This window comes from Hyperolius riggenbachi, chromosome 8, assembly GCF_040937935.1.
Source record: "Hyperolius riggenbachi isolate aHypRig1 chromosome 8, aHypRig1.pri, whole genome shotgun sequence".
Lineage (NCBI taxonomy): Eukaryota > Metazoa > Chordata > Amphibia > Anura > Hyperoliidae > Hyperolius > Hyperolius riggenbachi.
Window position 1 is genome coordinate 113,163,042 of NC_090653.1, and position 25,331 is coordinate 113,188,372.

Here is a 25,331-nt window from a genome sequence, read left to right on the forward strand (position 1 = left end):
GGATGAAGTGAAAGGTATGTACTGACTTGATTTATACAATGTGCAGTCACACAGGTGCAGTTAACAGGTATGCATGGAGTGGTATATCACACTGCATGCACTCACATAGGTATGTGGGTGCACTGAACACAACAGGTAGGTGTATGCAGTGATGAGGTGGGTGCACTGAACACAACAGGTAGGTATGGGTATTACAATGTGCACCTGTCACACACAGACAGGTAGCGGACAGGCACAGTGACACTGCGTGCGCTCACGTAGGTAGGTGGGTGCACTGTGAACAACAGGTAGGTATATGCAGTAATGGGTATTACAATGTGCACCTGTCATACACAGACAGGTAGCGGACAGGCACGGTGACACTGCGTGCGCTCACGTAGGTAGGTGGGTGCACTGTGAACAACAGGTAGGTAGGTATATGCAGTAATGGGTATTACAATGTGCACCTGTCACACACACAGGTAGTCACTGAATGTGCTGGGCCTGGCAGTGGCACACACAGTATGAATTTTTAAGGCTGTCTATGCAACACAAGTGTCAGTGGGACACAGAAAAAAAAAAAAGATCACAAAATCAAGATAAGGGGGGAATGGCTCCAGGAGGGATTGTAGCCTGATTGGCTACACTGTGCTTGCTGACTGTGATGTAGAGGGTCAACGTTGACCCTAATGGTGCACTATGGGGGCGAATCGAACTTCCGGTAAAGTTTGCGGTTCTCCGCGATTGCGAACCCCCAGAAGTTTGCCTGGAACCGTTTGCCGGCGAACTGTTCAGGACATCTCTACCAGCCACCACCCTGGAATAAATGAATAAATCTTGAATAAATCTCAGAACCCATTGAAACATTTGTTACTCTGCTGCATATAAAATATGATAAGATCAATTAATTTTTATCACATCCTACTGAGAAGAGGGAGGGTTTAAACAATGATTATTTAAAGACAAGACAATCTGGCAGGAAAATGACACAACCAACTGCCAAATATCTGTATGACTGAAGGTTTTCAATTATCCAGGTCATGGTGAGTCTAAAGAAAAATAAAGTTGGTTCAACTGAGTACCTTTTTTTGTATTCTTGTACTGCCAATGAAACATCTTCTGCAAACCAAGAACACACTCAGCTGAAACTAATTTAATCCCCTTTGGAGAACACACAAGTGTTAAAACAGGCACAATGATGAATGGAACAGAAGCACAAATATGAGCCATTTATTCACGTATACAGATAGCAGCTGTGTCCTTCCATACAATGAGAAATTGAGAATAAGATAGACTTACAATGGATTTTGGATGTCTAATTCAGGCCATATTTTTCCAAAATAAGCTTCAGACTCTTATCTGTGGTTTTGTGAAAGGTGCTTCAAATTCTGTTTCTATTAAAAGAAGTGTATTAAAATGTAAGGGAAAAGTCTCTTGCTTCCAGCGGTTGTTGGCGACCCTGTACTAAACAAAAATTATTAAATCAATCAATTAGATTAGCCACCTGTGCATATTTACTCCCGTTATATCCTTGAAACTCAAGAAGAGAACCGAGAAACCCTTTGCTACAAGATCATCTAACTATAAGGCAATAATATTAGTTTCTCTTTTGAAACTGTACTTTTTAGACTTACAGTTGGTTTGTTTTCTTCTGCAGAATAAAAACTGGCAGAACGTTGCTTGGAGGGTAGCAGGATTAAGGTGATGGCAAGGATGGAATATATGTATTTTTGTGCGTAGTCCTGTGCTTGGATTTTGAAGAAGTAATAATAATTTTAAGTAAAGATGATAACGTTAGTAAATATTTATTTGGGATTATGGTATTTAGCGGTGTTCTTTATGAAGAATAAGTGTTGCTGTTGGGTAAACATCTGATGAGCCTCCAAACCTAGAAAGAGTTCCAAAAATAGAAAAGAGTTCAGAGAACCTAAAATAAATAAGCAAAACAAAGCTTAACAATTTATTTTTTTATCAAAATAGCACTTCCTAGATAAATGAGATCACCTTTACCACTTCAGCAAACTAGGGATTTTCACCATAATATTTGTTTGCATTGAATATTTGGCTTGTTAGGAAACTTGGGTTTCTGGGGACAATATGGTACTCCGTTGAGCAGCTCTGCCTCTTGAGCCATGGAGCACTTTGCCATGGATAAACACAGACTAATGAATTGGTGCCAGGTGGCGAGTGTAGCGAGTCACATGTTATTGGAATAGGTTTGGTCATTATGGACTGTGCCCCACTATTCTAACTACCTTCCTCCTAATAGTCTTGCTTACATGCATTTAGGCAGGAATACATGCATCAATTTTTACTATCAATATAGATCATTTGGGATAGAATCTGCCAGAAATCTATAGTGCAACAGGCCATACTAATCATAATTTCGAACAAATTGTGACATATTTATATCAAATTTACAATAGAAATTTACATAGAAAATTTCAATCAATTACATGTGGAGCAGGAGCGGCAGTAGTTTTATGGACCATAGTTCTACAATTTACGAAACAGTACAATGCTGCAGTTCAGATTCCATAGTGAAATCTATTAAAAATATGTATGCAGCGTATGGGGCAATTTAAGCTCTCTTCAATCAAATTCAGATCAGAGAGGGTTTGAACTGTTTGCTACACTAGGTTACAATATAAGATCAGGTCACCTTAGCGTTTGAAAGTTGAAAAAAAATAATAATAATAATTACATGTGTAAAATTACCTGATAAGAATCTCAAAATCTTTTTTTATAACTGCATTATATTGTCACTTTTAACAATAGCATTGTTTGTAAAAGAAAAGAGAATTGTCCTTGAACAGATGCCCATATAACGTCTCCAACTACAATGGTTACCAGTATTTTTTAACTACCATTACCTTTTTTTTTTTTATCCCTTTTTTGCCTCCTCCTACCAAACAATACACAACAAAGAGCACCATTGCTGATCTTTGCCAGAGGTGTTCAAGAGTTCTTCATTGGCCACAAATGTATACATTACAGACAGTAACATTTTATCAGCTTTTTTAGAAGATTGATCAGTCACAGTAGAAACAATGGGCTTGATTCACAAAGAGGTGCTAACTGTTAGCACGCCTGTGAAAACCCCTTTAGCACGTCTAAACGAGCTTTTCGCACATAAAACTTTATGCGCGTAAAACTTTATGCTCCGCGCAAAGTGCCCATTAAAGCTTATGGGACTTAGCGCGCATAAAACTTTGCGCGCGTAAAACTTTGCATGCGCAAAGTTGATTGAGAAATCCGGTGCTAACCTACTTAGCACCCTGGTTAGCACGTCTAAAGACTTTAGACGTGCTAAGTAGGTTAGCACCGCTTTGTGAATCAAGCCCCATGAGTTGTTTTCACAAAGCCTCTGTAAAATGTATATGTGCAGAGCCCTTACATAATGTTTACTAGATCTTTATGCAATCCATATATCATGTTATGCCAGTATCCTTAGTTACACATTCAGATATCATTGTTGCTTAAAAATAGCAAAAACAATGTTTGTTATTGCTTCCTCTGTGAACACTCCCTAATTATTATTATTATTATTTAGTATTTATATAGCGCCGACATATTACGCAGCGCTGTACAGTGTATATATACATCTTGTCACTAACTGTCCCTCAAAGGAGCTCACAATCTAATCCCTACCATTGCAATATGTCTATATTATGTAGTGTAAGTACTGTTACTGTAGTCTAGGGCCAATTTTAGGGGGAGCCAATTAACTTATCCGTATGTTTTTGGAATGTGGGAGGAAACCGGAGTGCCCGGAGGAAACCCACGCAGACACGGAGAGAACATACAAACTCTTTGCAGATAGTGCCCTGGCTGGGATTCGAACCAGGGACCCAGCGCTGCAAGGCGAGAGAGCTAACCACTACGCCACCGTGCTGATTAAAAGAAAAACTTTCTGTATGGCTCCATAAACTTTATTTAACAATGCCCAATATTTCTCAAATCCTGTCATTTTTCATTTCTCACCCATAATAGTTTGAAAATCAAAGTGCTAGAGTCAATAAAAGCCACAAACTGCTTTTGGCTATTTATTACTTTTATCACAAACCTGAAATTATGAGACTGGTACAATGTAAGGTGACAATATTTGATTCTAAAGTAAAGGTATACTATTTCTGCATTGTGCAATTTGATTCTTCTTGTGCTGTACTAATGGCAAAATAAATCAATAATAATAATAATAATAATAATACAATTAATAATAGTAAAATGATGGAGGGAAAAAGAGGTCAATAGGGAGAGTAGTTTGTTATTTTATTGGTTAGTTTTGTCCGCTCCTCTGTCGGATAGACCGATCTATTGTGCTAAATATTGCCTCAGCTTCCTTTATAGTAAAAGAAAATACTATATAACACCCAATACAAAATTGGACCACAAAGGCAACGTACAGGGCTCTGATGACCTATTTCATGGATCAGTTCATTATTATTATAGGTGTAAACAATGCCAGCATATTCTGTGGTGCTGTACAAAGTAAGACATAAACATGGAGTTCATTCTAAAACAGACAATGGCATACACAAAATATTGAGGGAGTGCTTAAAGATTCCAAAGGTTGGAAAGTGACAGATGTGTTTTGGAAGGGGATTCTACAGAAGGGGCAAGCTTGTGAGACTTCTTGTGTACATGAGTCCATGGACGTGATTCTAGAGAAGGACAGAAGAGGTTTATGTACAGAGCGGGGATTACAATTAAGTTTATATCTTGAAACAATTTAGGAGATACTACTGGGGAGAGAGATTGTGGAGAGCTTTGTAGGTTAGGGTTAAAAGTTTATAGTGGATCATCTGTTTAATTGGCAGTCAATGAAGATCCTGACAAAGATAAGCAACAGATGTGGAGTGAAAAGGAAGATGAATGAGTCAAGAAACAAAGTTTAGTACAGGTTGGAATGGTGCCAGTCTGTTAGGTTGTAGTCCACAAAGTATTATGTAATAATAGTCCATACAAGATATTTTAAGAGCATGCACTAACATTTAAGTGCTGACCTATGTAAGTAATGGTTAGATGTTAAACATGTTTTTAAGTTGGAGATGACAGGAGCTGGTTAGAGAGTGAATTAAAGGAATCCGCCACCTCTGACATGAAATCAGTTGAAAAGGGCGTCTGACTTGATAAAGGCCGCAGGCCGAAACGTCGTGTGTTCGTTTTGTGCAATTGTACAATAAATACTGCAATTTGCTTAAATCCAGGTGGAGACCCAGCCATCCTTCTTTTCTTGCGGAAAAGGGCGCCTGAGCGATCTGTATTAAAAGGGATCCTCCATAGACTGATATTTCTGCAAATTTTGGCTACAAGGTGGTGAAAAGACTGCCCAAGTTTTCATTTCGGCAACAAGGTTTTCAATTTGCCTACAAAATTGAAAAACCCTTTTGTAGCCCATATTTTTGATTCAGCTACAAGGTTTTCGGCTATAAGATTTTTGATTCTTCTACAAAAGGGGTGCACCTTTGTAGCCCATATTTTTTATTTGGCTACAAGGTTTTTGGCTACAAGGTTTTTGATTCTGCTACAAGTGGGCACCCCTTTTTAGTCCATATTTCTGATTCAACTACAAGGTTTTCGGCTACAAGGATTTTGATTCTGCTACAAATGGGCACCCCCTTTTACCCATATTTTTGATTTGGCTACAAGGTTTTTATTTTGCTACAAAAGGGCACCTTTTTATAGCTGAGATTTTTGATTTGGGGTGCAGGGGGTTGGGGTTAGGATTAGGCATCACAAGCTGGGGGGAGGGGGTCTAAGGGTTAGGCACCACTAGGGGCGTCTTAGGGTTAGGCACAGCCAAGGGATGGTTCTGTGTGACACAGTGTGAGAGTAGGGAGAAGTTAGGTCATAGTAATCACCAGGAGGGTCTTAGGGTTAGGCACCACCAGGTAGCTCTTAGGGCTAGGCACCACCAGGGAGTTATTGGGGTTAGGCACCACCAGTGGAGTCTTAGGGATAGGCACCACCAGGGAGGGGGGGCTAGGGTTAGGCACCACCAGGGGGGTCATAGGGTTAGGCACCACCAGGGGGGGGGGTAGGGTTAGGCATCAGAAAGGGGGGGTTAGGGCTAGGCACCACCAGGGGAGGGTTCTGAGTAAGAGTAGGGAGAAGTTAGGTCATAGAAATCACTTTTCTTGGCTATATCCCTTTTCTAGGCTGTATCACTTTTCTAGGCTATATCACTTTTCTAGGTAACTTTATGCACTCTCTTCCCACAAAACACCTTCCCTCTAGCTAACTTTATGCACTCACTTCCCACAAAACAGGTTATAGTAATCACTTTTCTTGGCTATATCACTTTTCTAGGCTGTATCACTTTTCTAGGCTATATCACATTTCTAGCTAACTTTATGCACTCTCTTCCCACAAAACAACCTCCCACCTGTTGATCATTTTTCCCCTACACGCTGGTTTTTCCTGCCTGTACAAACTTGTCTATGATAGAGTTTGTTTGCACTGTGCACTTTGTTCAATCTGTAATTAACTCTGTGTGTAACTCTTTTCAGGTAAATTGTCTTTGATGGAATTGTTGTATTTTTTTGAATCGCTACACTTAGCCTGTGCATGCCAAACCCAATTCCAGGCACGACCCAGTCGTGCTTGGCAAAATAAAAGATTCTGATTCTGACCTACATGGATGGTTCTGATGGAATGGTCTAACAACTGTTAATTTCTGTGTACAGACTTATATAACATTAATTTTACATACCATACGTTAATCACTTATTTACAGAATACATACAGAAAACATATCACTTATAGATAAAAACATTACATTAAACAACTCTGGTTTGACACACATTTGAGACATTGGTTCAACCCATCGAAAAGTAACACTTTCATTTTATGATGACGTTTTTCTTCTCTATGTCACAAGACACCCCAAAACTGCATGATTTCATAGTTTCAGCGGCCTACATGGAGGGAAACGTCCACTCAGGACATCCAGTACTTGCTGACTTGAGCAAGAAGTGTTTTATACCATAGCTAAAGTTAAAAGGGAATACTGTATTACGAGTCTTGTCTGAAATGTGTTCTTCCTCAGAGTGTTGCAAGAATATAACTGATTCTTACAAACAGCAGTTTTCTCTTGCTATAGTTTCCTTTGCATGCCTTTGACAGTATTTCATTATGGTCCAGTGTTGCTATACCAGTTACTAGTATTGTGTCATGAATCACAACAAGTACTCTGACATCATACACAAGTCAGAAAATACATTTCCTCAATTTAAAAAACGTAGTGCAATCATCATGGGGGGATGAGGGAACATTTTTCTTAAACGATATTAGCCATGCATTACCACACTAAGAAATAGAATATAACATTAAATATCACATCACTCTGTGGTGTGAAAAGCAATGTTAATCAGGCATCTGAAGCCTGTTCATGTCCTGTCCATAATTTCATTGATGCTTTAAGAGTTCTCATTGTTATTGATTTTCATTTTTTCTCTCTCATAACAATACCTGAAGTGGAGTGCAAGTCAATGATGTGATGTGACTCCACAATGCATTTCACTAAGAGCCTGTGGCTGTATAAGCTGGCTCCTCAAACTAAGGGTTTCTCCGGGAATAATAAACAGTATAAGAAACCACATATTCCCATCCCATGTACAAGATCCTGCTAAAGCCCTAAGAATGAAAACAAAAAAAAAACAAAAAAATAATATTTACAATGTTAAAGAAATGTCCCAGTTGACATAGCTATGCTGAAACCTATAAGCTTTTTTAGATTACTTATTTTAAGAATTCAATTTCAGTTTTAATAAATTAGGTATGTTAAAATATAGCTCATCATATTTAATTATTTATTTTTAGATATTAAAGGCTTCTCCCCCACCTGGAATAAACACTCAATGTCCTTATCAAAGGTCAAATCCAAATAAAAAAAAAATGCATGGTTTTCTTTATAAATCCTTTTTTTAAAGTGTGTGTGTGTGTGCGTGCGCGTTACAACAACAACAACAATAATTATTATAATAGAAGACTAATAATTTAAATATTTCAATAACAACAATTAAAGATGAATCGAACCTCCGGTTTTAGGTTTGTGAACCTTGAACGCGAACTTCCGCAAAAGTTCTATTTGCACAAACTTTTGCAAACCGCAATAGACTTCAATGGGGATGCAAACTTTGAAAACTAGAAACATTTATGTTGGCCACAAAAGTGATGGAAAAAATGTTTTAAGGGGTCTAAGGAGGGGGGCATGGCGGAGTGGGATACATGCCAAAAGTCCCAGGGAAAAATCAGGATTTGACGCAAAGCAGCGTTCTAAGGGCAGAAATCACATTGCATGCTAAATTGGATGCCTAAAGTGCTTTAAAACATCTTGCATGTGTATACATCAATCAGGTAGTGATGTACTGTATAACACAAAGAAAAAAGCTGTTTGTGTAGTGATGGCCATGCTGGACTGGTGCGCACCGTGGCGAGAGTTCAGGCAATAGCAGTTTTCAAGCCCAAATGGTCGCCAGGCTTGGGTGTGCCTCCCCCCTTCCCTCCTCCCCCCCCCCCCCGAGACACTCATATAGCTATCGGTCATTGCTTCATTGTAACATGCAAGCCCCACCGCAGTAAGGTAACGATCACGAAGGGGAATTGACACATGTACATGCCTTTTGTTTTGTTGTTGCAGCTGCAGTGCAGCCAGAAAAATTAGGAAGGCATGTACACACACCAGAAAAAAAATTGTTATTGCTTTTGTTAGCAAGCAGTGGCCTTAAAAATTCAGGATTCCGCCTGGAGTCCTAGACCCTGTTGGTGGTGGTGGAGAAGGCAGTCAAGCGGCCTGCAGGCAGAGATGCTGTGTGGGGACTGACTTTGTCTTGGGGCAGGCAGTAGCCCTCCGGGATCCATGCCTCATTCATTTTAATAAAGGTGAGGTACTGAACACTTTTTTCGATCTAGGCAACTTCTCTTCTCACTAACAATGCCTCCAGCTGTGCTGAAGGTCCTTTCTGACAGGACGCTTGAGGCAGGGCAAGACAGAAGTTGGATGGCAGACCCCTCTCACCCGAGCCACTGTTTCTTTCGTCCGATGCCACTTGGACGGAGGCTTCGGGCCATCTCCACAAATACGGCTAGGCATAGTAATTCTTTCTTCCGCTCAGCCGTCAGCCTTCTGAACTCCCTCCACATACTCCCATCAATGCACCCCTATGATATATAGATCTGTTATGGACAGAGCTAACTGCCGCTATAGTATGTACAATGTAAATGCAAATGGTACGTACAATGTAACTGCAACTGTAATGCAAATGTAATCCTCTGCTACTGACATGTGTAACTGTAAACTTCTGCTCCTGTTCTCTGCTACTGACATGTGTAACTGTAAACTGTTCTATGCTATCGATTGATGTCTCTTCTGAGCTGAATGTACTGTGCCAAACCCAAATCCAGGCATGACCCTGTCATGCTTGGCGAAATAAACTATTCCTGATTCCTGAAATTGTGACCGCTCTGGCCACAGGTCAAGCCTGCGCTCCTAGTAGTCTAGGAGTTCATCGCTGCTCAGACTGTCGATGGTTCTTTCTCTACCATTGTTAAAGAAAGGTTACAGACGGGGAATCAGGGTCCGATTCCGGTCCAGAGTGGGAGCCTGAGAAATGGCTACCACCACACATCCAAATAAGGCAGCAGGCACGGCACGCAAGTCCCGACTCGGGGAGGTAGTGGCGAAAAATAACAATACAGGACTTTTTCGAGGCCCTGTATAATGAGGAGTACACTTGAAATCCTTTAACGGGAATCTGTTATGGAGGGCAAACCTGCCATTAATTCAACTGTGTGGTCAACTCTCTTTGGTACTTTCTGCACCATGGTGACCCAGGGTAATGGCCGGGGAATCGGGGTTCGATTCCTGTCCAGAGTGGGAGCCTGAGAAATGGCTACCACCACACATCCAAGGAAGGACCCAATGTGCTGTAAAAGTAATGTACCTGCCCTGACTGTGCTTTGCAGACCAGGCATCTGTGGTCAGATGGACCCATGACCCACTTGCCTTTAACGGGAATCTGTTATGGAGGGCAAGTCTGCCATCTATTCAAGTGAAAGGTATGCCCTGACTCCCAGGTATAATACAATGGGCAGTGACAGATGCAGTGAAAGGTATTCAGTGACTGCTGGTATAACAATGTGCAGTCACGCAGGTGCACTGAACAGGTATGCAGTGACTAGTATTACAAATGTGCAAATTACAAACACACACAGGTACTGTGAACAGGTATGCAGTAACTGGTATATAATATAACACTGCATGCTGTCACGTAGGTGCACTGAACAGGTATGCCGTGACTGGTATCAATACAATGTGTGGCTGTCACACACACAGGTACCGTGAACAGGTATGCAGTGACTGGTATTACAAATGTGCAGCTGTCCCACACACAGGTACCATAAACAGGTGCAGTGACTGGTATATAACACTGTGTGCTGCTGTCACGCAGGTGCAGTAAACATGAACAGGTATGCAGTGACTGGTTTTACAAATAAGCAGCTGTCACACACACACAGGTACCGTGAACAGGTGCAGTGACTGGTATATAACACTGTGTGCTGCTGTCACGCAGGTGCAGTAAACATGAACAGGTATGCAGTGACTAGTATTATAAATGTGCAGCTGTCCCACACAGGTGCAGTGAAAAGGTAGTCATTGAATGTGCTGGGCCTTGCATAGTATAGCAATTAGCAAGGGCCAGCTGCCTGCGACTGACAGGGCTGTATATGCAGTGTCAGTGGGCCACACAAAAAAAAAAAACACATCAAAAGAACATTAGCTCTCTAAAGAGCTGTTTTGGGGTGCTCCTTAGAAATCAGTATCAGCAAGGAGCAGGCTAACAAGCCTAACAAGAGCCTAACTAAGCTTTCCCTAATCTGGGCAGCAACCTGCAGCCACACCGAGTGAGATAATGGCCGACGCAGCTGCCTTATATAAGGGGGGGGGGGGGGGGCTCCAGGAGGGAGTGTAGCCTGACCGGCTATCATGTGTCTGCTGACTGTGATGTAGAGGGTCAAAGTTTAGCCTAATAATGTAGTATAGGTGACGGGTCGAACTCGCATATAGTTCGCGGTGCACCATGAACGCGAACCACTGATGTTCGCGATAATCAGTTCGCCGGCAAACTGTTCGGGCCATCTCTAACAACAATGTCCCAGTTATTATTATTATTGTTCTACTTCTTCTTATTATTATTATTATTCATTTTTCTTATTTAATTTTGGAGAGTTAAATGTTTGCTACCAAAAGTTATGTCTATCCTTTAAAAAAAAATATGCTAAGATTGTGTATGCCAGGTAAAATACTTTGGACAATTATTAAAGAAAGGCATCTTTCACAATGGGGACCGAACTGTGCAGTTGTCAGCCTCCCGACCATGAGTGCCTTTCCGCTGCAGCCAAATGGCATAATTTTTTTTTTATACCACACATGTAAACAGTTGACATATTATGGGATTACCCAGTTGCAGAAATCTGCAACATGTCATGTTTGAGCATGGTTACAGCCACACATTTAGATGTGAATCCATGGGGGAGGGCTTTCACCACCAGGTCTGAGTGCTAGCAAGCACCTGGCTAGTACACAGCAGCTCAGAGGTAGTGAAAGCCCCAAGAGCAAAGAGGTGTGGATGAATAGTTAACCATATACCAGATCGAACAAAGAGAAGATAAAATGGCCTCATACCTGGATAATCTCCAAAATTCTCAAGAGAGGCAAATCCGGAGTGTCTGCAGACTGAGTGTTCACAACCTCGAAATCGACTCTGGGAGACACAGACAGACATAAATAGACTATGCCAACACTGCGATCAGAAGACCCTCGAGGATGAGAATCACTTCCTAATGCACTGCCCCAAATATTTTAATTCCTATATACTACAACCAGGGAAACCTTCTGTAAGAAATGGATGGAACTATTTTCAGACACGTATTAGAGGATAAGAGAAAACTCTACATTCTACTAGGAGAAGAGGAATCCACAGTGACAATCACTGCACGCTATGTCACAGCATGCCACAGACAGAGGAACATAAATGAACTGTAATACTAAAAATGTCCAAGAACTGCTTACCCATTATACCACTATCCCACCCCCTTCCATGTCCCCCAATTTTCCCTGCTTTGACAATGCTGTATGACTCTTGGTCATGCCAATAAAGCTATCTTTAATTTGAATTTATCGCTGTTAGCCTCCCATGTGAAATACGCCAAAGTGTCAAAGCACTTACAGGGATAAAAGGCTTCAGTATAGAGAAGTGGCTGTGCTAATGGTAGTGAAGTGTAACCCAGGCAAAGTATGAAAACTTTTCTCACCTAAAGCTGATGATTTTTTTCATTAAATCTAAGCTATCTTGCATAATTGCTGATGGTTTCCAATGATATGCTGCTTACAAACAAACTTTAGTAAATCAGAACCATTGCATCAAAAAAAGTCAAGAGGTTTGCAAGTGCAGTTGGTGGCCCAAGAATCCTTGCTTGTGCTATGGAGCTTCTAGGCAAGAGTCAAACAAATTATGTTGGTTTATGAATCATGTCTCCCAGCCTTTCATTTATACACTCATTCTATAGCTACCGGTTTCCTTTTTTGTTAAATGACCTCTGTCACAAAAATCTTAAAATTTAAAATGTATGTAAACATATACAAATAAGTAGTATGTTTCTTCCACAGTAAAATGAGCCATAAATGTCTTGTCTCCTATGTTGCTGTCACTTACAGTAAGTAATAGAAATCTGACAGAACCAACAGGTTTTGGACTAGCCCATCCACTCATGGGGGTTCTCAGGGTTTTCTTTATTTTCAAAAGCACTTAGTGAATGGCAGTTGCTCTATCCAACTGCCAAAATGTGCACGGTAAGCAGGCAGGCTGGGCAGCATCTTTGTATAAATATTTTTCAGGGATTGTTTTTATAAAGAAAAAAAAGGCCATGCTGAGAATCCCTCTAGGCAGAGATGGACTAGCCCAAAACCTGTCGATAATGCCAGATTTCTGCTACTTACTGTAAGTGACAGCAACATAGGAGAAAAGTAATTTACGGCTCATTTTAATCTGGAAGAAACCTACTTCTGTGTATGGATTTACAAATATTTTAAATTTTTGCGACAGTGGTCCTTTAAATGTTTTTCCATGTAAATATTTGTGTATGCTAACAAATTGTATGTTGACTACATGTTTCTGAAAGACCAACTGTTCACGCATGCAGAAGGTAACAGAAAGAGCAGATCTAGGATTCCATCTGCAACCCTGTAATTCTTATCCCTGTACTGTGCACAATAGCAGGGCTGGTGCATGAAAGACAGCAATCTGTTCATTCTTCATTCTCAATGAGTAGAAATATTGTACATCATGCTTTTTCATAGTTTTCTGTATAGGTTGCCATGAATACTCATATAAAATGAATGCTAAAACAATTCTGACACAACAGCTATTGTTATTGCTCAGCAGGCTGCATGAATATGCTTTTGAAATGCATGTGTGCAATTCGATTAGACTTCATTACTGCAAATGGAAAAATGTACTTAATAACCGCAGACACTACTGAAACAAAGAATTTCTTCTAAGCGCAGCCAGAGAGTGACACGGTCTAATTGGAATAAGGTTCCTAAATGCTTTTTGCAAGGTCGTTTGGAAAATTCATTGCTTGGTGTGGACTCTCAGTGTGCTTATGCACTACACTTGCAAAACAGTCAACATTTATTACCCTTTCCTCTCATTTCTCTTAAATTAATAACTCCTTGGGCCTCGCTCTGCTCAGTAATTTCTACCTACTGTAAAGGAAGAAGAAAAATCTTCGTTGCTAGTTAACAAGTAAAAAAAAAATCCTTCTTGTTAAAAAAATAGGATTTTGTAGGATTTGAGATAAGCAATGCAAATATAGCCCTATCAGACCATAACATTGCTCTAAAACTCTGCAAAGCAGTGGGCTTATTAATGGCTTTTAAACATTCAATAGCTACATATGTATGCAAATAGCACTAGAGTTCTACAATTAATTTTGGATATGTATGTTTGAATTTGTGGTTTTTTTTTTTTTTGAATTACTGTATAATGTCCTTCACAACAGTAAAGCATATCATCAGGGACATCTACAGGGAGGCTGCTTGACCCAGGCAAACCAAGCAGCCACCTGGGACTTCACCCCCAGCAGGGTCCTCCATGCTGCCAGTAGAGATGGCATGAACCTCAGATTTTTGGTTTGCGAACCTCGCCAAAAACGTTCTATTTGCGCAAACTTTTGCAAACCGCAATAGACTTCAATGGGGAGGCGAACTTTGAAAACTAGAAACACTTATTCTGGCCAGAAAAGTGATGGAAATGATGTTTCAAGAGGTCTAACACCTGGAGGGGATAGATGCCAAAAGTCCCTGGGAAACATCTGGATTTGACGCAAAGCAGCGTTTTAAGGGCTCTTCCTCAGTGATATCAGGTAATGTCTGACTGCCTTATCAACTTTCGATGGTTCTTTTTCTACCATTGTTAAAACTTACATCTATTTTTTTAAATACTTGTTCTGCTTGCTGTTCAGTACCTGCGACGAGAATCTGTTATGGAGGGCAGGTCTGCCATTGTTAGTGACCACGGGTAATGGCCGGGGAATCAGAGTTTGTTTCTGGTCCAGAGTGGGAGCCTGAGAAGTGGCTACCACCACCGCACATCCAAGTAAGTACCCATTTGCTGTATAAGTAATGTACCTGCCCTGACCGTGCTTTGCAGACCAGGCATCTGTGGTCAGATGGACCCTTGACCCAGTGCTGTGTGCCAGAGATGACACCACTTGCCTTTAACGAGAATCTGTTATGGAGGGCAAGTCTGCCATTCATTCAACTGTGTGAAACTTTTGATGGTACTTAGCATGGTGACCACGGGTGGCCGGGGAATCCTGGTTCGATTCCGGTCCAGAGTGGGAGCCTAAGAATAGTCTACCACCACCACACATCAAAGGAAGGCAGCAGGCACGCTGTAGGCAAAGGAGCAGGAATGGCTATCACACATCCAAGGAAGGCAGCAGGAATGGCATGCACATACCGAGGTAGTGACCAAAAATAACAATATAGGAGGACTTTTGAGGCCCTGCTGTATAAGAGATAAATTAAACGTTAAATCCTTTAACGAGAATCTGTTATGGAGGGCAAGTCTGCCATCCATTCAAGTGAAAGGTATGCACTGACTGCCAGGTATAATGCAATGTGCAGTCAAAGATGCAGTGAAAGGTATGCAGTGACTGCAAACAGCTGTTTGTGTAGTGACGACCATGCTGGACTGGTGTGCACCATGACGAGAGTGCAGGTGATGGCGGCTTTCTAGCCCATATAGTCGGGCTGAGGTAGCTGTAGAACAGTGACTGTCCAGCTGATCAAATTTGGTCTGCCTACAATGACCAACGACCTTATCTTTGGTGTGCCACTCTCCAAGACACTCATATAGCTGGCGGTCATTGTTCATTGTGATATGCAAGCCCCTTCACCGTGGCAAGGTAATGATCACAAAGGGGAATTGGCACATGTACATGCCTTTTATTTATTTATTTTTTTAATTATTATAGCAGCCGCAAAAATTCAGGAATCCGCCTGGTGGTGGCAGAGAGGGCATTCAAGCAGCAGGCAGAGGTGCTGCGTGGGGAGCGACTTAGTCTTGGGGCAGGCAGCCAGTCACACGGCGTGCAGGCAGAGATGCTGTGTGTGGGGACTGACAGTCTTTGGGCAGGCAGTAGCTCTCTGGGATCCATGCCTCATTCATTTTGATAAAGGTGAGGTATTGAACACTTTTATGACTTAGGCGACTTCTCTTCTCAGTGACAATGCCTCCAGCTGTGCTGAAGGTCCTTTCTGACAGGACGCTTGAGGCAGGGCAAGACAGAAGTTGGATGGCAAATTGTGACAGCTCTGGCCACAGGTCAAGCCTGCGTACCCAGTAGTCCAAGGGTTCATCGCTGCTCCCAGTGTCTGCCGGTCGAGGCGTTAGTGGAGGGTGGATCTGGAAGGGCTAAGGCGAGGCTTTGGACTAAAGAATGTCTGCATGTCCGACATCACTATGAGATCGCTGAAGCATCCTGTCCTTGCCTGCATGGACATGGGAGGAGGATTACTGGCAGTGGTACCTTTATTGCGTTGTGCTGTGAAATTACCCTTAAATGCATTGTAAAGCATAGTTGCCAGCTTGTTCTGCATGTGCTGCATCCTTTCTGCCTTCTGGTGAGTTGGTAACAAGTCCGCCACTTTGTGCCTATACCGTGGGTCTAGTAGCGTGGCCACCCAGTACAGCTCATTACCCTTGAGTTTTTTTATACGGGGGTCCCTCAACAGGCTGGACAGCATGAAAGACACAATCTGCACAAAGTTTGATCCAGACGTACTATCCATCTCCTCTTGCTCTTCCTCAATGACATCAGGTAAGTCCTCCTCCTCCCCCCAGCCACGAACAATACCACAGGAACGTCGAGCAGCACAAGCCCCCTGTGATGGCTGCTGCGGTTGTTTTTCTGCCGCCGCCTCCTCCTCCTCCAAAGAAACACCTTCCTCATCATCCAAGTCTGACTCCTCTTCCCCACATGACTCTTCCTCCTCCTCCCCCCTCTGTGCTGCAGCAGGTGTTTAGGAAACATCTGGTTCTGATGAAAATTGCTCACACGACTGATCCTCCCATAACTGTTCCCATTCACACTCCTCCACAGCTTGATCCACCACTCTACGCACGACATGCACCAGGAAGTAAGTGTACGGGATCAAGTAGCTGATGGTGCCTTCAGTGCAACTCACCAGGTTAGTCACCTCCTCAAACGGCCGCATGAGCCTGCATGCATTTCCCATCAGTGTCCAGTTGTTGATCTAGAACATCCCCATCTCCCCATATTGTGTCCTTTTACTGTAATTGTACAGGTACTGGGTGATGGCTTTCTCCTGTTCTAGCAGGTGAGAGAACATGACCAGGGTCAATTCCAGCTAGTCAGGCTATCACATATCAAGCGTCTCACCGGAAAGTTGTTTCTCCACTGAATGTCCGCAATGTGTGCCATGGCCGTGTAAGACCACCTGAAATGCCCACACAACTTCCTGGCCTGCTTCAGGATGTCCTCTAAGGCTGGGTACTTTGACACAAATCTTTGAATGACTAGATTCAGCACATGTGCCATGCAGGGTACATGTGTCAGCTTTCCCAAATTCAAAGCGGAAAGGAGATTGCTGCCGTTGTCACACACCATGTTGCCGATCTCCAACTGGTGCGGGGTCAGCCACTGATCCACCTGTTTGTTAAGAGCAGCCAGAAGAGCTGCTCCAGTGGGACTCTGCTTTGAGCCCATCGTACCTGGCATGCAGCATAGGACCTCTGCAGATGGGGCTGTGTAGCTGGAGAGGAGATCGCAGCATCAGTAGAGTTGAACTGCCACTCAGCCAAGGAGGAGGAGGATGGTGACAGCGAAGAGGATGTAGCAGGAGGAGAGGCGATGGCAGGAGGCCTGCCTGCAAGCCGTGGAGGTGTCAAAAGTTGGTCCACTGCACATCCACGTACTCCCTGCTTGCCATCGGTCACCAGGTTGACCCAATGAGCTGTGTAAGTAATGTAGCGGCCCTGACCGTGCTTGGCAGACCAGGCATCCGTGGTCAGGTGGACCCTTGACCCAACGCTGTGTGCCAGAGATGACACCACTTGCCTCACTTCACGGTACAGTTTGGGTATCGCCTTTTTAGAGAAATAATTGCGGCCTGGTATCTTCCACTGCGGTGTCCTAATGGCCACAAATTTATGGAAGACCTCAGAGTCCACCAGCTGGTATGGCAACATCTGCCGAGCTAACAGTTCTGCCAAGCCAGCTGTCAGACGCCTGGAAAGGGGGTGACTGGCAGAAATTGGCTTCTTCCACTCAAAGATTTCCTTCACGGACACCTGGCTCCTGTGGGCAGAGGAGCAGGAACCGCTCAAGGGCAGAGGCAGAGTGGAGGAGGGTGGCTGTGAAGGTGCAAGGGAGAAAGCGGCTGAAGATGCTGCACCTGAAGGAGGAAGAGGAGAAGGAGGGTGGCTTTGCTTTTGTGTGCTGCTTTTGCTCAGGTGCTCTTCCCATTGCAGTTTGTGCCTTTTCTGCAGGTGCCTTTGTAAGGCACTTGTCCCTACGTGGGTGTTGGCCTTTCTACGGGTCAATTTTTGGAGGCAGAGAGAACAGATGGCATTGCTCTGATCTACGGATGACACACTAAAACATTTCCAAACCGCTGAGCCCCCCTGGGGTGATGGCACTATGGTGGCATCAGCAGCTGACGTTGAAGGGCATGTTGCCTGGCGCCGGACACTGCCACCAGCTGTTTCTGACAACGAGCTCTCCCTGCTTCTTTCAGCAACTCGTCTCCTCCTTGGTCATCTTGTCCCTTAGGATCCCACGTGGTATCCGTATCATCGTCATCATCATAATCATAATCATCCTGTCCAGCTTCACTTGCCTCAGACACCTCATAAACTGCACCAACAGCAGGTACTTCATCATCCTCCTCCTCACACGTTACGTCCATAGTGTCGCCTAACTCAGACATTTGAGGTGCTGTAACTTGCTTAGCGCCTTCATCTTGTTGTAACAATGTTTGTGAATCAGTTTATTCCCCACCAAATAACTCCTGCGAAGTGGCAAATGCAGCGGATGTGGTGCTTGTAGTAGTGCTGGTGGCTGCGGAAGATGAGGTAATAATAATAATAATAATAATCTGAACATTTGTATAGCGCTTTTCTCCTGTCAGACTCAAAGCGCTCAAGAGCTGCAGCCACTGGGACGCGCTCAAGAGGCCACCCTGCAATGTTGCCTTGAACTCCTTACTGAATAGGTACTTGACCTAGCCAGGATTCGAACCCTGGTCTCCCATATCAAAGGCAGAGCCCTTAACCAGTACTCTATCCAGCCACTACAGGTGTTCTGTGTTAAATGGTCAACCACGTCCTGACAATCTTGGGAGTTGATGGGACGTGCCTTCTTCTGAGGACTGTACTTTGGGCCAGGGCCGGATGGAATCACATCAACATGACCTTGCACAGACCTGCCGGGTGGCCTTCCTCTGGGTCTGCCTCTACCTCTGCCCCTACCTGTTTTTTCCGTTTTGTCCATATCGGGGGGATGAAGTGAAAGGTATGCACTGACTTGACTAATACAATGTGCAGTCACAAAGGTGCAGTTAACAGGTATGCACGGAGTGGTATATCACACTGCGTGCACTCACGTAGGTAGGTGGGTGCACTCACTGTGAACAACAGGTAGGTATATGCAGTGATGGGCATTACACAATTTGCACACACAGACAGGTAGCGGACAGGCACAGTGACACTGCATGCGTTCACATAGGTTGGTGGGTGCACTGAAGCAGGGATGAGCAGAAACTACGCCAGTGCAAATTTTCGCATCTACGCATCGTAGTTCGTAGGCAAAGTCTCAAAACTACGCGTACGATTTTACGTGTAGCGAAGTACCGTTACGCGTAGTTTACACCCTTACGTTTAGTTTTCATGTGTATTGCGAAGTAAACTACGAATGCGTTATTTGTGTCTATTTTTCCGCGTACGATTGTATGGATACAAAATTACACATTGGAAAGGGGAATGTACGCATAGAAGAGTTACTGGAACAAGCAGTTTGCAGAGGAATTCATGCGTACATTTTTATGCATAATGGCATAAGCGTCCGCATGAACTACGCCACGCACTACGCGTAATTGCGTATTTTAACACGTAGTCTACGAAATGCATACGAAGCAAATATTTGATTTTGAAGCCGTAGTTTGGCGAAGCGTAATTGCGTAAAACTACGCGCAGTTCCAGCGTAGCGAAGTTGGCTGACTACGACCATCCCTGCACTGAAGTGAACAACAGCAGGTAGGTATATGCAGTGGGTATTACAATGTGCACCTGTCACACACAGACAGGTACTGGACAGGCACAGTGACACTGTGTGCGCTCACGTAGGTAGATGGGTGGGTGCACAGTGTACAGCAGGTAGGTATATGCAGTGGGTATTACAATGTGCACCTGTCACACACAGACAGGTACCGGACAGGCGTAGTGACACTGCGTGTGCTCACGTAGGTGGGTGGGTGCACAGTGAACAACAGATAGGTATATGCAGTGGGTATTACAATGTGCACCTGTCACACACAGAAAGGTACCGGACAGGCACAGTGACACTGCGTGCGCTCACATGGGTGGGTGGGTGCACAGTGAACAACAGGTAGGTATATGCAGTGGATATTACAATGTGCACCTGATCACACACACAGGTAGTAGTCACTGAATGTGCTGGGCATGGCAGTGGCACACACAGTAGGAATTACCAAGGCTGTCTATGCAACACAAGTGTCAGTGGGACACACACACACACACACACACACACAAAGATTGCAAGAAGAAGATTAGCTCTCAAAAGAGCGGTTGTGGGGTGTTTTTTTTAGCAATAAGAATCAGCAAGGAGCAAGCTAAAAAGCCTACAAGAGCCTAACTAAGCTTTCCCTATGAGAGTCTGAAGCAGCTTTCCCTTCTCTAATTACTGCAGGAACATGAGTGAGTGAAAAGCCTGACGCTGCCTGCCTTTTATAAGGGGGGATTGGCTCCAGGAGGGAGTGTAGCCTGATTGGCTACAATGTGCTTGCTGACTGTGATGTAGAGGGTCAAAGTTGACCCTCATGATGCACTATGGGGGCGATTCGAACTTCCGGTAAAGTTTGTGGTTCCCCGCGATCGCGAACCCCAGAAGTTTGCCGGAAACCGTTTGCCGACGAACCGTTCAGGCCATCTCTAGATGCCAGGGCTGTCTGTGACTTTTATGGCATTGGCTACTACTTTCTCTCTGACACTCACACACAGACCCCAGGTCAGCAGCAACGTTAACAGAGTGGAGATCGGTGCAGTGACCACGGAGTACAATGCAAATGTGGTCTTTAGTCACTTCCGGCATTTTAAGTGGGCCACACGGTTACTGTGTGCTGCTCTCTGTCTTTGAGTCACTGCAAGCTACATACACCCACTGACACCAATGCCTTATACCAGGGACACTTTTGGCTACTTATACTGAGAGGACACCTTTGACTACATGTACTGGGGGGGAATATCTATACTGGTGGGACACCTTGGCCATCTATACAGGAAAGCTATCAGTGTACAGAGGCTAGTGTTGGGCGAACAGTGTTCGCCACTGTTCGGGTTCTGCAGAACATCACCCTGTTCGGGTGATGTTCGAGTTCGGCCGAACACCTGACGGTGCTCGGCCAAACCGTTCGGCCACATGGCCGAACTAAGAGCGCATGGCCGAACGTTCCCCGAACGTTCGGCTAGCGCTGTGATTGGCCGAACGGGTCACGTGGTTTGGGCCCGAACGCGCTCTGATTGGCCGAACGGTCACGTGGTTTGGGTAAATAAACACCCGAACCACGTCATATCTCCGCCATTTCTCTGTGGGTTTAGCTTTGGGTAGGCAGGCAGGGTAGTTCGCTCTCCAGCCACGCTAGCCAGGGTCCCCCCCAGTCATTGTGTGTCGCTGCTGGGAACAGTAGTACACCGCTCGCTCAGCCACACTATATATATAGCATTGTTTACTGCCACTGTGTACCTCGCTCAGCCACGCTATATATAGCATTGTGTTTTCTGACACTCTGTGTACACGGCTTAGCCTGCCTATATAGCATTGTGAGTACTGCCACTGTGCACCTCGCTCAGCCACGCTATGTATAGCATTGTGTTTTCTGACACTCTGTGTACACGGCTCAGCCAGACTATATAGCATTGTGTGTACTGCCACTGTGCACCTCGCTCAGCCACGCTATATATAGCATTGTGTTTACTGCCACTCTGTGTACACCGCTCAGCCAGACTATATACCATTGTTTACTGACACTCTGTGTACACCGCTCAGCCAGACTATATAGCATTGTGTGTACTGCCACTGTGTACCTCGCTCAGCCACGCTATATATAGCATTGTTTACTGCCACTCTGTGTAGACGGCTCAGCCAGACTATATAGCATTGTGTGTACTGCCACTCTGTGTACACCGCTCAGCCAGACTATATAGCATTGTGTGTACTGCCACTCTGTGTACACGGCTCAGCCAGACTATATAGCATTGTGTGTACTGCCACTCTGTGTACACGGCTCAGCCAGACTATATAGCATTGTGTGTACTGCCACTCTGTGTACACCGCTCAGCCAGACTATATAGCATTGCGTACTCTGCCAGTCAGTGTGTATATTGCTGGGATCAGTAATACTCCACTCACCGCCAACCACTATATGAGCTCACCATGAGTTCCTCAGAGACCTCCGCTGTGAGCAGCACTCCCAACAACAGCAACAGCCAACGCCCCACGCAAGCTATAACATCCACCCCAGCAGCCAGTGGTCAGCAGCAGCTCTCTCCAGAGGAGAATGTTGTGTCCATCGGTCCGTCGCCAGAACGATTAATGAGGGCTGCCATTGAGGAGATGATGGGGCCTGATGTGGAGGAGGAGGTCTGGCTCAGGCCAGCATCCCAAGTTAATGTTGAGGACGATGAGGGGTCTGTGTCTGGGGATGTTGGGGTGGCAGAGGTGGTGGGTGGGTCAGACTCAGGAGAAGAGTTGTATGATGAGGATGATGATCGGGACCATCTGTATGTGCCTCAGAGTCCGACCCCGGAAAACATGTTGTATCGTGTGTTTAGGTACTAAAATCTGCGTTCCCACTTCCCAGTACTGCCCGCAGTGCCCGGGTCCACGGATCCATATAATTTTTTGGGCAGCACTATCAAACTGTGGTACTATGAGTGAGTTGCCATGGTCCTTCTGTGCTGCCTGTCACACTCACCGTCTGTCTGCAGATGGATTGTTCAACACAGCTACGCCATCTGACATGTAGTCCTGGACCTTGACCATCTTCTCCAGGCGATTGGTGTTGGAGGACGTGGAACTGCCCGATTGCTGTTCTGTGGGCTGCTGCATGGGTGTCAGAAAATATTCCCACTCCAAGGACACTGCCAATACCATTCCCTTTTCGGCACTAGCAGCAGCTTGTGTTCTTTGCTGCCCTCCTGGTCCTCCTGGGTTTGCTGAAGTCAGTCTGTCGGCGTACAACTGGCTAGAGAAGGAGGAGGATGTCAATCTCCTCTCTAAAGTCTCCATCCTCAAGGGCCTGCTGGAATTGTTCCATTTTTGACCTGTCTGACACTTTCTTCAATCAGTTTTTTAACATTGTGTTTGTATAAACTGGGTATAAACCCAGTAATTGGTGTTGTCCAGATTCCAGAATAATGAATAATAATGAATAGTGAATAATGCGCGGGCCGCGTTCAATGCAGTCTAGCATGAATTGAGCCATGTGTGCCAGAGAGTCCTGCCAGACTCCTCTGTCTTCATGTTCTTGTAAGCGTTGTGATTGTTGTGATGCACCATATTCGTCACCAGCATCACTTTCTTCCTCTTCTGCTGTCCTTTCCCGCTAAATTGTGGAAGTCCAACGTGCACCGCTCTGTCCCTCGGCAGTGGGGGCATCCAATTCCTGCTCCAACTCCAGCTGTTCCTCGTCCTGTTCTTTGTCATAGCTGGGACCAGCGTTTCCTGAGGCAGGTTGCCTGATGTTGGTATCATCACGCTGATCGTTTTCATCTTCAGAATCCCCCACTTGCATCATGCCAGCGGTTTCCATCTTCAACATTGATTTCTTCAGTAAACACAGCAGTGGTATTGTAATGCTGACTGTAGAGTTGTCACTGCTCAGTCACGCAACGTGGATTGCTCAAAATTTTGGAGGACTTGGCAGAGATCCAACATGGTGGCCCAATCAGATCCACAGAAGCTTGGTAGCTACTAGCTGCTGGAATGCGCCTCGGCACTGCGCAAAAGCGTGCTAGCATGTGCAGCGTAGAATTCCAGCGCGTAGGCAGGGACATCACCCAGCTAGATTGAAGCGCTCCTGCATCTCTTGGTGAGTCCTTCAGAAGCGGTACTGGACTTTTAACAATGTTTGTTTTTTTTTCCTTCAACAGAAGATCTGCCACGTTGGAGTGAGGAGGATGCCGCCGACCCCGACCCCAAGCTGAACCCCGGCGAACTCCAAGCAGAGGATCTTCAGGAACCCTCAAGGCTTTGAGCAAGCTGAGGAGGATCAGCAGTCCCGACGAGACCTCTCCTCATATGCGACTGAGTGCAGTGGAGCTCCCCAGAACAACCTCTCAGTTGTCACTTTGTCACTTGTCACTTGTCACTTTGTCACTTCTCACTTTGTCACTTCTCACTTTGTCATTTTGTCACTTGTCACTTGTCACTTGTCACTTTGTCACTTTGTCACTTCTCACTTTGTCACTTCTCACTTTGTCATTTTGTCACTTGTCACTTGTCACTTGTCACTTGTCACTTTGTCATTTTGTCACTGTCATTTTGTCACTTTGTCATTTTGTCACTTTGTCACTGGTCACTTTGTCACTTTGTCACTGGTCACTTTGTCACTGGTCACTTTGTCACTTGTCACTTGGTCACTTGTCCAGATGATCTCGGTACATCTCCTGCGATTCAAATTCCTGCACACATTGCTCTGGGATTTGGGTGTGATGAATGATGCATCTAACTGGCCACCGGAGGCAATTAAGGCCTTCAAAACATTTAAAGCAGCTTTCTGTTCCGCCCCCATTTTGCGTCATGTTGAGTTGTTGACGTCATGTTCATCCTCGGCCTCGCCTTGCATTTCAGTGCGAGGTGTATTTTCCACAGAAAAAGGTTGTGAATCCGGGCACAACATTTGTGGCTGTTCCATTGACCTTTCACAGGTAGAAGATTGTGGGGGTGGGAATAGCTCCTCCGAATAGCCCATTGTGTCCTGAAAACTACTCATTGCATTGCTTTGCGCACACATTTTTTTGTCCTCATGCAAGGCCTGAGTTGCACCTGAAAGCGTGGCCTTCTCCTCCTGCGCCTCCTCCTGTTCCATCACGTCTGCTGCTGCTGGGTTAGCGTTGACGCCCGGTCCCTGTTTATTGAACCTCTTATCTTTATTACATTTATGACTGCATGGCGGTAAAAAGCATGCTATCCGCACGCTTCTTGTCCTCCTGCAAGGCCTGGGTTGTTGTGTCTCAAAAAGCATGGCCTTCTCCTCCTGCGCCTGCTCCTGTTCCATCACGTGTGCTGCTGCTGCTGGGTTAGCGTTACCGGTCCCTTTTCCTGGAACCTCTTCTCTGTATTACATTTATGACTGCATGGCGCCAAAAAGCATGTTACCTGTGCAAAGAAACATGACATTTTCCACATTTAAAAGACAGTTTTTCCTTTGAAACTTTACAATCAATTTTCTCAAAAACTATAAGCTCTTTTTCAAATATTTTTTTTCCTCTTGTACCCACTCCCAAGGTGCACATACCCTG